This window comes from Micropterus dolomieu, linkage group LG23 (assembly GCF_021292245.1).
Source record: "Micropterus dolomieu isolate WLL.071019.BEF.003 ecotype Adirondacks linkage group LG23, ASM2129224v1, whole genome shotgun sequence".
Lineage (NCBI taxonomy): Eukaryota > Metazoa > Chordata > Actinopteri > Centrarchiformes > Centrarchidae > Micropterus > Micropterus dolomieu.
The window spans coordinates 710531-724557 of record NC_060172.1 but is presented as its reverse complement, the minus strand read 5'-3'; positions in this window follow the sequence as shown (position 1 = coordinate 724557).

Below are 14027 nucleotides of genomic sequence, written 5' to 3'. Positions count from 1 at the left end.
ATAAACATTAGATTTGGGTCACTTTGGCTGGCAGTCTAAAAGTAGTCTTAGATTATCCAACCAAATCAGTTAATGTAGGTGGTTGCTCACGGTGACAATTGTTGGGCCTCTGTAAATATTATTACAAAGAGTATCCAGACCTACTCTGAATATGAAAAGTAGATAACCTTTGTTATGAATTGGCACTATGTAATTATATTTAATAGAATTGAAGTGATGGCCTGATCCAGGTGTGGGAGGAGAACCTCCAGGACACCATCAGGAGCATATCCAGAAGTTGTCTGGAGTGCAAACAGGCACGTGGGGGCCAAACACACTACTGAGTCACATCAGGAGTTGTTGTAATGAAAGTCACGCAAGTTGGATCAATTTTCTTTATTTGTGATTTTGAACCCGGCCGTCAATCGGCTGATGATCTTCAAATGACTGTTGTTACGTCGTATTGTTCTCAACAAATTATACAACGTACAGTAAAGATTTTTGTGTTCCCTTAACTTTTTTTGAGCAGTGTTTAAACGTCAGCCATGTCAGACATTTCTCCTTACGTAATTAGAATCATTTGGCTTCATGACAGGAGATAGTGGGCGGAGATGCCTGTAGAAAAGGCAGTGTGGGAGGGGGGTGCACATGAATACACGAGTATTTAACAGGGAGAAGACAGAGTAAAGCAACTCAACTGATCATCTTTGTACTTTTCAAGAGCTTTCTGCTGAACTGCACTTGGTGAGTTGCATTAAGTTTTCTTTAAAGCGTTGACTTGGTCCTTGTCTCTGCATTTAGGTGAGATTTAATTTGGGGAAATCTTTTCTTTTCAGTCTGATTTGTCCTTTTATCTGCACTTTGTATTTTCATTACTATCATTGTCATTTTTATACGACTGCAGTGGACAAGTAGTTTAATTTGTTGGGATGTTCATCCAGAAATCTAAGAGAAAACAGACAACTAAAAGAGAAAGATGGTCAATAACTTTTTGTTTCTCTACTGCTATGGATGAACAGACCATGACAAAATCTCATAATTAAAGTTTAATTACTTACCATGTAAGTGTATCTGGATAACTTTGGGAACATTTTGTAATCTGTGTGATCAAGTCGCACATGATCTGACATGTTAAACAGTTACATAAATTTACATGAGATGAATGAATCGTAACATGTTATCTGATGGAGGTCACATTTATTGACAAACCCACAGATAATTATTACCCTGCAGCAGGCAACTAAAAAATAAAAACTACACACGTACACAAACAACTGACCAGCACAAAGTCATTAATTCAGGTTAAATCAACCAATCAGATTACATAAATGCACTAAAGACTATTTCTCCAAATCTTACCAGGGAGACAAAATGACACAGAAGAGGCTCTGGAAAGCGATGAAAAAAGTATCACACGCAGAGTTAAAGGAAATCAAGCATCACCTGCATCATGAAGGAATCCCAAAGGCTCATCTGGAGAAGGCGAAAAGGCGGGACACAATGCATCTGATGCTCCATCATTTTGGCCATGATGGAGTTTTGCACGCAGCCAAGAAGATCTTTAAAAAGGTCGTCGTGAGTAATCTGTCGCATTTGGCAAGGTCCTTGTCAGGTGAGTTGGGAAAAAGTAAATAAATAAGAAAAAAAATCGCTAGATTTACATTATCTCATTGGCCTCTCAGGGTGTCTGTGTATTACCTACGCACAGCAATTTAGTTTGCAACCATGACAAGCACCAACAATGCAACGCTTACAGTGTGTGCTTAAAGCGTAAGGTGACCTCTGGAGCCCCAATCCTCCATATTTAATTATTTATTTCTGCATTTATTTGCCTAAGTTTTTTGTCCTTCATGTCTTTGCCTTGTTTTAGACCTGAGGCCGAATCATTTTTGTCAAGAAAACTAAAAAAGAAAGAAGGCCGTGCTTAAATGTGGCCAGCATTTTTGCAGTGGATGTGACTAATCTCTCTCTTCCAGATGATGAAGGAGACGACGACGATGAAGAAGAAGAGGAGGAGGAAGAGGACGAACTCCCAGAAGATGAAGACGAAAACAATTATTAAGGATTTTTTCAGTCCCCTTTGGGAAATCACAAAGATTTGTGGGTAAATTGTTATATTGCTAATTATTATGTTACTAATAACATGATAATCAATGTAATGTAATTTTTTTCCTGAGCATTGTCATTAAAAGACATCTTAAACTTCATTTGCGTCACATTTTTCCCAGAGTCTGTCAACATCAAACAAAATTAATTTCCTGACATTAATATGTGCAGTAGGGGAGAGCGGGCTGATTTGAGCCTTTTTGAACAGTCACCTATTTTACTCAGCCTGTGAAGGAGACAGGCCCATAGAATAAGTGAAGTCCTATTTCTTGTGTTTGAACAATTACACACAGGTTTAAGAAAAAGATGCATGTGTTAGTGCTTTAGGAAATTAGAATATGAGGCCATAGTACTGTTAGCGTGACGTTACCTTTAAACAGCTGGATGACACAATTTTGTTAAAATGGCAGGATGGGGTAATTTGAGCTAAAAAACCTGGGGGAAGTTCAGCCAGATATTTCACTGTAATTTTAAATTGCATTCTTAAGCATCACCATCATCATAAGCATCATTTTAGACCAGAAACCATCATGTCATGCTTCTATAAATGGAACCCAGACAGGCTTCAACTCCTGTGGGTTTGGACAGAGCAGTGGGACAGCTACAAAAATGGGAAGTCAATTCATCAGGTGGCACAGGACATTAAACAGGATGACTGAAAGCAATGCATTGATATGAAAGTACCAGGAGACATAGCCTGCAAAGTTTCACTATCCAAGTGCAATTGAATGTTGGGAACTGGCGTTTGAGTATGCGCGATGAAACGACATTAATGTCCCCGACCTCCATGTGGCTCAACTTATCCTCCACTTTTTTTTGGAAAGCCATATTTTGAAAACAGTCAATTTTAGATCCAACTTAAGATATATGTACATGTTTTAGTTGGAGACATTGCTGTTATGTTCTCACTTTAAAGACACCTCAAGTAAAACTGGCTCAACTCACCCCGCTCTCCCCTAGATATTGAAGTATAAAATAAAATGATAATACTGTATTCTCTTTTTGCTACACACACACACACACACACACACACACACACACACACACACACACACACACACACACACACACACACACACACACAATGGCTGCGTTATGAACAAATTAAAACAAAAGAATTTTAGAAGCTTTTCTTCCTAAATGTTTTTTTTTTTGTTGTGAAAACAGTCTAGACCCCTAAAACACAGCAGCTGCGTAGTTTTAGTTTTCATCAGTGCGTAGTTTGGAACATCTTCTGTTTTATTACATGCTTACAGAATTCAGTGGTGGGACAAAGTGTTTTTTTTGCTAACAACTTCAACAGTTTTCAACAAATTAAAACAAACACTTTGAGGCCTATATTTTTTGGTTCATCTGTAACCAATGCTGTCTGATCAATGATATGCCACACCTGTGAGGTGGATGGATTATCTCTGCAAAGGAGAATAGAATTTATTTCAGGAGAACCCCTTGAGATGTATCATTTTCAAGGGGTCCTGCAGCATATATGTAAGTAGGTAGTTAGCAGTATACCGTGACTTAAGTGTTCCAGGTCCTGCTTGCCTGACCTGCTCTTATTCAGTGCAGTGGTGTCATACTAAAGTTTTGTGGAGGTCTTCAGCATAATCTGATCCCTTTAATGTTATTTATTTATTTCCTTTATTTAAAATAATACTAAAGGACAGTACCCACCCAGCCACAACCTGTTCACCCTGCTGCCTTCTGCCAAGCTATCAGACTTTTAAACTCAAAATCATCCTCAGCACTGCTACATTGAATAAAGTTTATTTCTGTTTAATATTTCTATAAAGGCTTTTATTATTTATTAATGAATATTGTCTGCTACACAGTGCTTGAAGTGGAAAAAATTGGTGCCAGTACTCCCCCACCGCACTATCCTCAACCACAACAGAAACTAATAAATACTATAACATTAACAACTTTGCGCTTTAACCACTTAGTTTCCTGCATTCTGAACACAGGTGACAATTCAAAATATAAAAATATAATGGAATACAATGCAGTAATCAGCTTTTGGACAATGCACATGTGTTTCCTCTATATTTTAGTTGCACTGAAGGTTTTTTTGCATTGTTTCATTTGTCATTCACATTCTTTTCAACATTTTTAACAAAAGCTTTCAAAATGTGACGGAGAGATTCTGAATTGTCGCCAGCGTCAACAGTGTAAATGTTTTCAATTTTTTTCAATACTTTTAAATGTCCTGCCCCATCCAGGCTGTGATTAGTCGGTCCACGACAAGTGAACGGGAGCAGGTGAGCGCCACGTAGCGCCCAGAGAACCTGATATGAAGAGGGCAGAGGAGAGTACCGGCAACTTGAGAGAAGTCCCGGTACGCAAGAAAATGTCCCGGTATGCCAAAGAGGTGCCGGTACTGCGTACCACTTCAAGCACTGCTGCTACATAGCAGAAGGGAGTTACAATCTCAATTTCACTCAACATCCTGTTGTATTGTGACAAAATAAATCAACCTTGTAACCTTATAGCACACCTAAAAAAATAAAAACAAATAACCACAAAAAATCTTTTTGCTTGCGCCCCCAAAAAGTCCTCTCCATCTCAAATCCTGGGCTGAATTTCATGTGTTTCATGAACGTGTAAGGTACATTTTAATGATGGCTGTTGAAACACAATAACAACTGTACTGTCTCGTGTCGGTGGAAGACTTCCTTAAAAGGTGTGAGAAACACAGTTCAAATGGTTCTTTCTTTCTTGTGCAGGACTACAGCTCTGTTGCTGTCCTTCAGTTCTTTTACTCACACATGAGGAATTTAGTCTTCCGTGTCTCCAGGCATCTTTCTGCTGGTAAATCAGTTCGCCACAAACATTCATGTTCCCATCAGGTTGAATTATAATATAAATATATATATGGTCACTTAACTGTTCATTTAATGGTCAAAATTCGAACTTGGTCAATACTTTAGTTTGTGACCAAATAGCTGCAAAATTAATAACATTTCCATCAGCCTCACTTTAATTCTGTTTACTGCTATTTAGCAAATGTTAGCATGCTGACATTAGCATTTATCTCAAAGCACCACTGTGCAAACGTACAACCTCACTGAACCTGTAGCATAGCTCACCCACACAGACCTCCACTGGTCAAATCGTATTATAACCAGACTATTCAAAATTATACAACAGAGTGTATTCAAAGTGAACATAAACACACAGTCACACAAAACAACACCCTTTCCCTAGTGTCCATGTGAAACACACACACACACACACACACACACACACACACACACACACACACCTTGCTTTAGTCATTTCGAATTCATGAGTGACATTAATAACCTGCCAATGTGCATGTGCGTTGACCCACATTTCTTAATGACTTCTCTAATATGTTGTGAATTTATAACGACATCGACAACTCTAGTATATTCTTGATGACCTTAGTAATGGTGTGTGTGTGTGTGTGTGTGTGTGTGTGTAATAGGTTTTAAATGGATGAGCTCCTTCAGGTTGCGCTTGTACTATAGGCTACTGGCTATCGAACCGCTGTGCTACCAGACACACATCAGCGCTAATGAGAGATGGTGAGAGACGCACAGAGAGAAAAGTCCCAATACTTATTATTGGTGACTGTTTGAGGTTAGTTTACCCTCTGCGTCACTGTCTCATTAGTTATCAGTTCTCTTTCTATATGGAAAACAAACACTACTAAAGCAAGTCAAGGAAACAGTTGGACATTTTGGGTATTGGTGGTGGAATATCATTAACCCAAGTACTGTACGCAAGTACACATTGTAGGATCTCAGAAGCAAATACTGTACTTTTTACTTCACTACATGTGTCTGGCAGCTTTAGATACTTTACAGGTTATCATCCCTTTCCTGTCCAGGGAAAACCACGTATGGAACCACGATGAAGAATTCCTTTATGTTCTGAGATAATCCCCCTCCTCCTTCACCTGATTAAAATCTTTAAACCTCCTTGGATCAGCTGGAAAATTCATCATCACAAAGCTAAAAAAAGGCTTTTTTTCTTACTGTTTAGAGATACGTGGTTCTCACAGGACATCAACGCTACAAACACATGATAATGTTATAGACCATGATGCATTGCTGCAGATTAAACTACCAAACAGGATATAAAGGAGTTAAAATGAGCTCAACCTTTAACATCTTCAGCAGTAAAATACAACATACAAATTAATGCTGCAAGAATATTAATCCAGAAACATCAGATATAAAAGAGTAAGATTTTACTGCAACATGAGTAACAAGATTTTGCTGATAATACTTACATATTTTTTCTTAAATAAGGTTTTAAATGTGAAATATTTTCACAGTAAAGTAGTATTGGTAGCCTACATTTACGTAACTAAAGGATCTGAATATTTCTTCCACCACTGTTGGAAACACACTGATTTGCCAGACCTCAGCTGTCTAAACTGCCATTGTTAATAACAAATCATCTAAATTAAATGACAAAATATGTTGTTTGTCCTTGCCCTCTAGAGTGACACATAGAAGAGATTTCTGATCTGAGCTCAGCAGGACGGCATCATTTGTCTATGCCTTCCACAAAATCACAGTTGAAAAATATGTTTTATGTTCCAACAAGGTACCAAGGTTTGGGTAGGTTAATGAAAAAAAAGTTTAGGGAAAGATTGTGGTCATGGTGAAGTCAACGCTGACAGGAAACAGGAAACAAACAGCGTCCCCTGTTAAAGTCATCCTTTAATTAGTACAGACACTCAAAAGGGATTTATCCTTTCAACGTAAACATGTTCGGACAGCCGCTGCATTAATGTTGAAACCTACTGAGCCGAGCAGGAACAAAGTTAATTGATAAGTGTTTCAGTGTTAGCGTGTGCTGAGACATGACAGGGCTTTTTCCCTTTTTGTCTTCAGCGCATAATTGCTTTGTTTTTCTTCTCACTTTTACTTTTTTGCAGCCGAGTTTGAGTCTTCTGTGTGGAAATAAATCCCTCACTGTCATATTGAAGCCCTTGTTTTTGAAATGTTGCTCAGAAACACACACACACACGCACACACACACACACGCACACACACACACACGCACGCACACACGCACAGCAGCAGGCTACTCCGTGTCCATTTGTTTTGGATATTCACATTCACACATAATATATATAAAAAAAGTGTTTTTTGTGGCAGTAATACATGTCTTTAGAATTGATGTGACTTGTTTTCCATATGAATAAACTGTATTTGCTGTGTGTATGTTCGCTTTCACTGTACAGCCTGAAAATCTGCAGATGAAAACGATTTAATGGATTTTACGGTTGAGAGAAAGAAGAAATGAAAGAGGGAATGAAAGGTGAAAGGAAAGAGAGGTGAGTGTGTGTGTGTGTAATGAGGCCTGACTTGGTTAATACCTCAAGGCGAAGTTTGCTTTCTGATGCCAAAACACACACGCACACACAGGCACATATTAAAGGTGAGGTAATTCTTTAAAATGGCAGTGCTGAATTACAATTACTGAGATGAATGAGGACTGTCGGTCAACCAATGGCAGGCTTCGATAACAGTCTGAGGAAAGGATAACAACTAAGAATGTCACAGGATTTCTGCTACACAAGAAGAACTTTAGACTTTTAGAAACAGGTGTTTTTTATCCGACATGAGATCCAAATGTCTTCAAGGAGGGAAACTCCTAATCTGTGTTCGTCTTATGACAGTAGAGCTGATAGCATATCAGAACTTCCAGGCAGACTACGCTGTGATGTGGGAAATATCTCTGAATATCACAGTCTGGTACAAGCACATGTTGAGACACCTGGGAGAGGTCCGGTCAACAGTTTAACCACAGATCTAAATCAGCGTTTTATTAAACAGCAGGTAACAAACTTTACACTGGTTTCTAAAGATGGTCCATCACTTCCACTGCAGCCTGGCTGGTAGGTAATGTATGTGTAAATACACACTGTGTTGATTGGATCACTCGTAACAAGAACAAGACCAAGCAGCATTTCCTTTTCCCCACGTCAACTCCCCAACAACAACACTCCCTCTGTCGTGTGAGGCGAGGTGAGAAGCCTGTTGTCATAGAGAAGGGCAAGACACAACAAGTGTGCTGCACTCACATGAAAAGTGACAAATGTTGTTGTAAGAATAATGAAAATAAAGAGCACCTGAGAGAGAAGTTCAGTTGGTAGACCTGTGCTAAAGTCACATCTAACACCATCTAAAGAAATCATGTGTGTCATTTTAAACAGGTGAGCGTGAAGTGCTGCTGATCAATGTCCTCTGTCACCTCAGTGGCTGCTGAGACTGGCTGGCATTGGTTACTTATTAAATCCAATTACAACAGGGGCTGTGGAGGAGAAGATGTTTGCCATTTAATGGCTGTGACTAGATGAAGAAGATCCTCTTTTACTCATAGCACCTAAACATTACATCTCCACGTGTGGTCGTTTTTTTTCTTGGAGAGTAAACATGTAATTTAAACTGGATGTTAAATATTTTGCCATCAAACCTCTGAGTCTGACAAACGACTTTAAAGGCAAACAGTATGTGCTTCAATTTTTATCTACCGTACCGTTGCTCACTGTTTTTCTGTGCAGTGACTTTACCTCCAGAAAGACTTGTTTACAACCTGTCTGATTGCCTCACTGCTCCCGTTTCTTGAATCGTCTGTTGTTGTTGTAGATGTCACCTTGTTTCCAGAACTCAGCAATGTACAATATCATCATAGCAGACAGAAATTATGGTCCAAACTACAAAAATAAGACCCACTTTGAACCAGAAGTGTGCATGTGGTCTTATATAAAGGACATTTTTTTCGACTTCACTGAAGGGTTCAATGATTTAGCAGAGGTCCCACAAACTGCTCTCTGTGTACAAATAAGATATCATGAACTACATCAGACTGATTTGTTTATATGAGGTGAAGATGTCTATACACACACACACAGTTCACTCCAGAGGTGTCTCAGCCTTCAAAATCTACTAATGAAACCAACAGGATCTGGCCTCTCTGTGTGTTTGTTTCTATCTATTGCACGTGTATTTGTTGTGTTTATATCTTTATGTGCATGTGTGTGTAGTTGTGGGTACTGCCACAGGTGTAGTGCTGCTGGAGCTCACCAGAACGACAAATAGAAGGTTTGCTTGCTCTCAAAGAAACGATCATATTTAAAGTGCATTAAAGAGAGCAAATAAAAACTAATGGAATGGTCAGAGTTGCCATATTGACATGAAGGCATGTTGATTGATTCAAGACCTCAGCTGAATAAATGAAAACATCCCACTTAAAAAGTTGACTGCAGCTGCATGCAGCCTTTGCACAGTAAATTAAATTATTTCTTCTCAAGTCAGCTAGCTAACATTACAGTTTTTCCTCGATTGTTTAAATTAATTTGTCCACTCTGATATTACATTTTGAAGCTCAAACAATTAAAAAAATTCAAGGTAGTTTAATTGTCATTTTAAAACATGGTTGTGAAAAGAAATTCCAGTTGCAACTCCCTTCTGCTACATAGGATACAATAAATAATCAAACAATACAGCAATCACACAAAAAGGTAAACAGAAATAAACTTTATTAGATGGAGCAGCGCTGAGGGTGAATTGATTTTAGAATTTAATATCCTGACATGCAACAAAAGCTAATATTTCCATCACAGAGGAAAACTTGTGGCCCAATTAATATATTCTTTCAATCGATCATTACAAAATGGACAACAAAATAGGCCTACAGCTATCAATGTGAACCAAGGTTATTATTATTATCGTTGACGAAGTCGAACGAAAGCTAGATGAGGCTTTACAAAAAAAGATAAACTAAAACTGAATTGTAGGTTTGCAAAACTAACTAAAAATAAATAAAAAAGAGTAAATGAAAACAGGTTTCCTATTTTCTTTTACACTTGCATGGGTAGGGGCGGCACACAGGCTCACAGCAACAAGGTTGTGGTTTCGAGTCTTGGTCTTTCCAGGCCTTTCTGTGTGGAGTCTGCATGTTCTCTCCGGGTGCTCTGGCTTCCTCCCACCATCCAAAGACATGCGAACTAGGTTGGTGACCATAAATTGTCCTGTGAGTGTGACTGGTTGTTTGTCTATGTGTGGCCCTGCGATGGACTGGCGACCTGTCCAGGGTGTACCCAGCCTTTCACCCGATGTCAGCTGGGATTGGCTCCAGTACCCCGTGACCCTGTACGCAGGATAAGTGGTTGACGATGGATGGATGGACACACAGTACATGGGTAGATTAATACAGTGATTTTATTACTGTTTTATTGTGTTATTGTACGAGTAAGCACAGCGTGAGCATTGTACAATTCAGTCAAATTCCCGACAGTTGTGCCACTGAGGAAAAAAAAACTCCTTGCACAGCATCCCTGGCAGTCCTCTCTGTACCTATCGCCAGGCAACCAACATTTATTGCCTCCAGGGGGGACATCTTCTCATATGGTCGGTGATCATATACCCCCAAGCAGAGAAGAACTCCTCAATTGGCTTCAGAGAAGGAGAGTATGCAGGGAGAAATTGCATCATTATATGGGGCTGTGGAGCAAACCATTCATTCACAAGGCAGCAGTGGTGGAAGACAACATTGTCCCAAATGATGAAATACAGTACAGAGTCATGCCAGGCCTCAACAACCCCCTGTCTTCAAGTGGAACCAATCTTTCATTCAGTGCATCAAGACATGTGACCAATAGTTGGTATGAGGCATCATCGGCGATGGCAGCACACATGGTGATATTGGTGCCGCTCTGACCTGGCCCTCTGCCCAGTGATGTCTCCTTACTTCACAGAGGTCGCAGCTGGCTTCATCCGCATAAATTTAAAATGCTCCTAACAGCAAAATATTCCATTTGCATCCAACACTATGGTATGATAAGCATTACAATAACAAATCCTTACCTTTACATGATGGAGTCTTGCCTCCTTCACGATGTCAGAGTTTCTTTTGAATGAAACTCTATGCAGCTGCTTCTTTCTGACGTGGTTTTGTTTAAGGACTTAGGAATCAATAGTACCCAAACTCACACTGTTGATATTTCTAAATGCTCCCTGATTTGTAATTACTGCTGTTTGGATTTTTGCTAACAATATCTACAGTGGCAGCCTCATGTTTAGCATTAAAGATCTTTCTTCTGCCATCAGTGTGTGGTGGTCTGTGCTAAATGCCCAAAGCGTATGCAGGTCATATAAATGGGACCGCAAGACACACTTTGTTCTGCCAACAGGGCAATACAGTAAAGCTGAAACACACAGTGGAATACAGTAACATTGTGACTTACCTATTCTCATTCTGAAAGCCTGACAATAGATGCCACAGTGCTCTGACTCAGAATGGGCTGGACCCTTTGTCCAGCCTCTTTAAAGGACAATCCATGATTGATGACATGGTCAATAATTTCATTTGAAAGCTCTGTTTTCTCCTCTTGCTGCGTCTGCAAACTCGTCTTCCTCGGGCCCCTCTCCCATGGCCTCTTACTCTCCATTGGCTTCTTTGATCCGTGTTGCACATAGCAACACAGAGGTGGCATCTTTAATAGATGGAGGACTGATTGCTGATAGAAGAGTTGTGCAGAGGAGTTTCACACAGCTTATGCAAGTAATTTCTGGTAGCTGTGAATAGATGTTTTCATGTGTGAAACAAATGAAAAAGTGTGAACACATTTGCAAAAGGAGAAATCTGCTGTGCTAAGAAGGTGATGATTAAGATGTTGTGGATCCAAGTTTCATTAAGCATGTCTCTTGAGAAAAACTAAAGCTGCGGTAGGCAACATTTTGACAAACCAAAAAAAACCCCACTCCCATGCACAGTGAGTGCACAGGCAGAGGGCGCACAGGGTAGGCAGGTAGAGTAGGCCAGCCAATCATGTCATTTGGACAAAATAAAATGATTGGTCGTGTTTTACAGTCCTGCGACAGCCACAGTCACCACATTCTTCTTCCTTTTGTGTTAGAGCATTTGATTTATTAATTTTGTTTGTTTGTTGAAGAGGGTAATAAAAAACACACAAGAAGAAAAAATCAAGAGCAGGAGTTGATCACACAACCTTGTGTTGGATTTCTGTTTCGTTTCTCATTTGGCTTTTTCTGGACGCCACTCGGTATGTAAGTGTGTTCGCTTTTTGTTGCATTAAATAAATTACTGAACTGCACCAGTCGTCTTCGTGTCCTGCGTTTGGGTCCTCCAACCTCCTCAACCTGCCTCACCACACCACGAACCGTAACATGGCGAGCGCTTTGTAAGCTGCATTGAGCTGCTGTACAGGAGCTCAGGCCAGGAGCCACTTGAAGCTCAATGGCGCAGTGTCGGAGGCTTTTGTGCTGGAGAGGTCGGTTAGGCAGGGTTGCCCTCTGTCTGCTATGGTGTCCGAACAATAATGCTGCGATGATGTGTTGAGAGGAAACCCGCTTGACGCTGTTTTTGATCGTAAAAGTTTATTAAATCAAGGAGTTCAGCATCAATTACAAGCTCTGCAGCAGCTTGGAGAGTGACCCAGCCCGATGGCCACTCTGTCTCTCTGTACTTCAAACATAGCTTATATAGGACATGTTTAAGTATCTGTTAGGTAGCATAGAGGGGTTTGAGTCTGCAAAATAAAAAGGTCAAACCCATAGAAGGGTACAGTACTATTCTGAAGTAACAAAGGAGGGCCGGGGCTGTGTGAGTAGGGTGTGGTATCCTGTATGTTGTATTGTTGAGATGTGCATGTGAGGGAGAGGTGTCCCACACCTCTTCCTCCACTTTTTTTTGTAGGGGTGGTGTGGGTGGGGGGACCCTTTGACGTGAGGGAATGTTGTGTGGGTCCTGTTTTGCTTTCAGGTGACCTCCTACATGGCTTCACTGCGGGGTTTTGTGTACTGTGTATTCTTGTCATGGTTGGTCTTTGTATGGAGCTCTGCTCCTTTGTACTGTGATTGGTGTAATTGTACTTTTGTACTTTATATAATAAAGATGAAAACACACACACAAAAAAAACAACTACTGACAGGTGCTGTAAAAATATCAAATAAATGCACCAGCCAACCCCTGTATTCAGCTATGGTTTGTTCAGATCATGAGAAAATTATCACATTACCACGGGGAAAATGGAGTAAAAAAATATTTGAATGGATGACCACTTGGGGCTTCCATAATTCCATAATCCCATATTATTATTCCTTCAAAATGAGCCAGACCCAAACCATGCACAAATGTGCACGAGTCCTGCACTCTAGTACTTAAACACACACACAATAATATTACTACTACTTATACTACTATCCCCCCCCCCCCCCGGAATCATGACAGCTTTGTCTCAGCTGCTTCCCTCTGAGCTTGTGTTCACAGTGTGTGTGTGTGTGTGTGTGTGTGTGTGTGTGCGCACGCTAGCAGTCTATGTTTAGCCTGCAATTTTCATGACCAGGTGTCCTTGTTACCGTGGCAACCCTCGTAGACAATAGTTCAGATATAAATGAATGAAGAGTCTCTGTTTTCATTTTATTAAATTTTTGTGGGGTGGGGGGGGGTCACTTTTTAACCCTTTACAGGATTTTTGTTAAACAATGTTTAATCCAGCTGACACCTTTTTAAAATAAATACGTAATATTGCGATGACAAAATCATTTGTATTTTGTTTTATTTGAGGAACAACATCAAACAGTGGAACTCAAAAATGTGGAAACTGTGTTGGTTTCCCCCGACAAACATGTGAATATAAAGATTTCCTCAGACTCATTTCTCCACACTGACTCCCTGCAGGAGAAGCAGCAGCAGGTGAGAAACAAATGGCTGCAGGTAGGCGTAAGCAAAGCCACTCTCCTGCTGTTAGAAGCTGAATCTTGAGACATTTTTAATGAATGTGTGTAGTTCTGCCAGTGGCTCCTCTCCAGCATCTTAGCCGAGCATTATTCCTCTCTCCATCCATGTATTCTCTGCTGCTTAACCAGGTTCAGGTATATTTAGCAGCAGGTTGGCACCCACTTGTCTTTCTCTCCTGCTATGTCCATCAACTCCTCCGC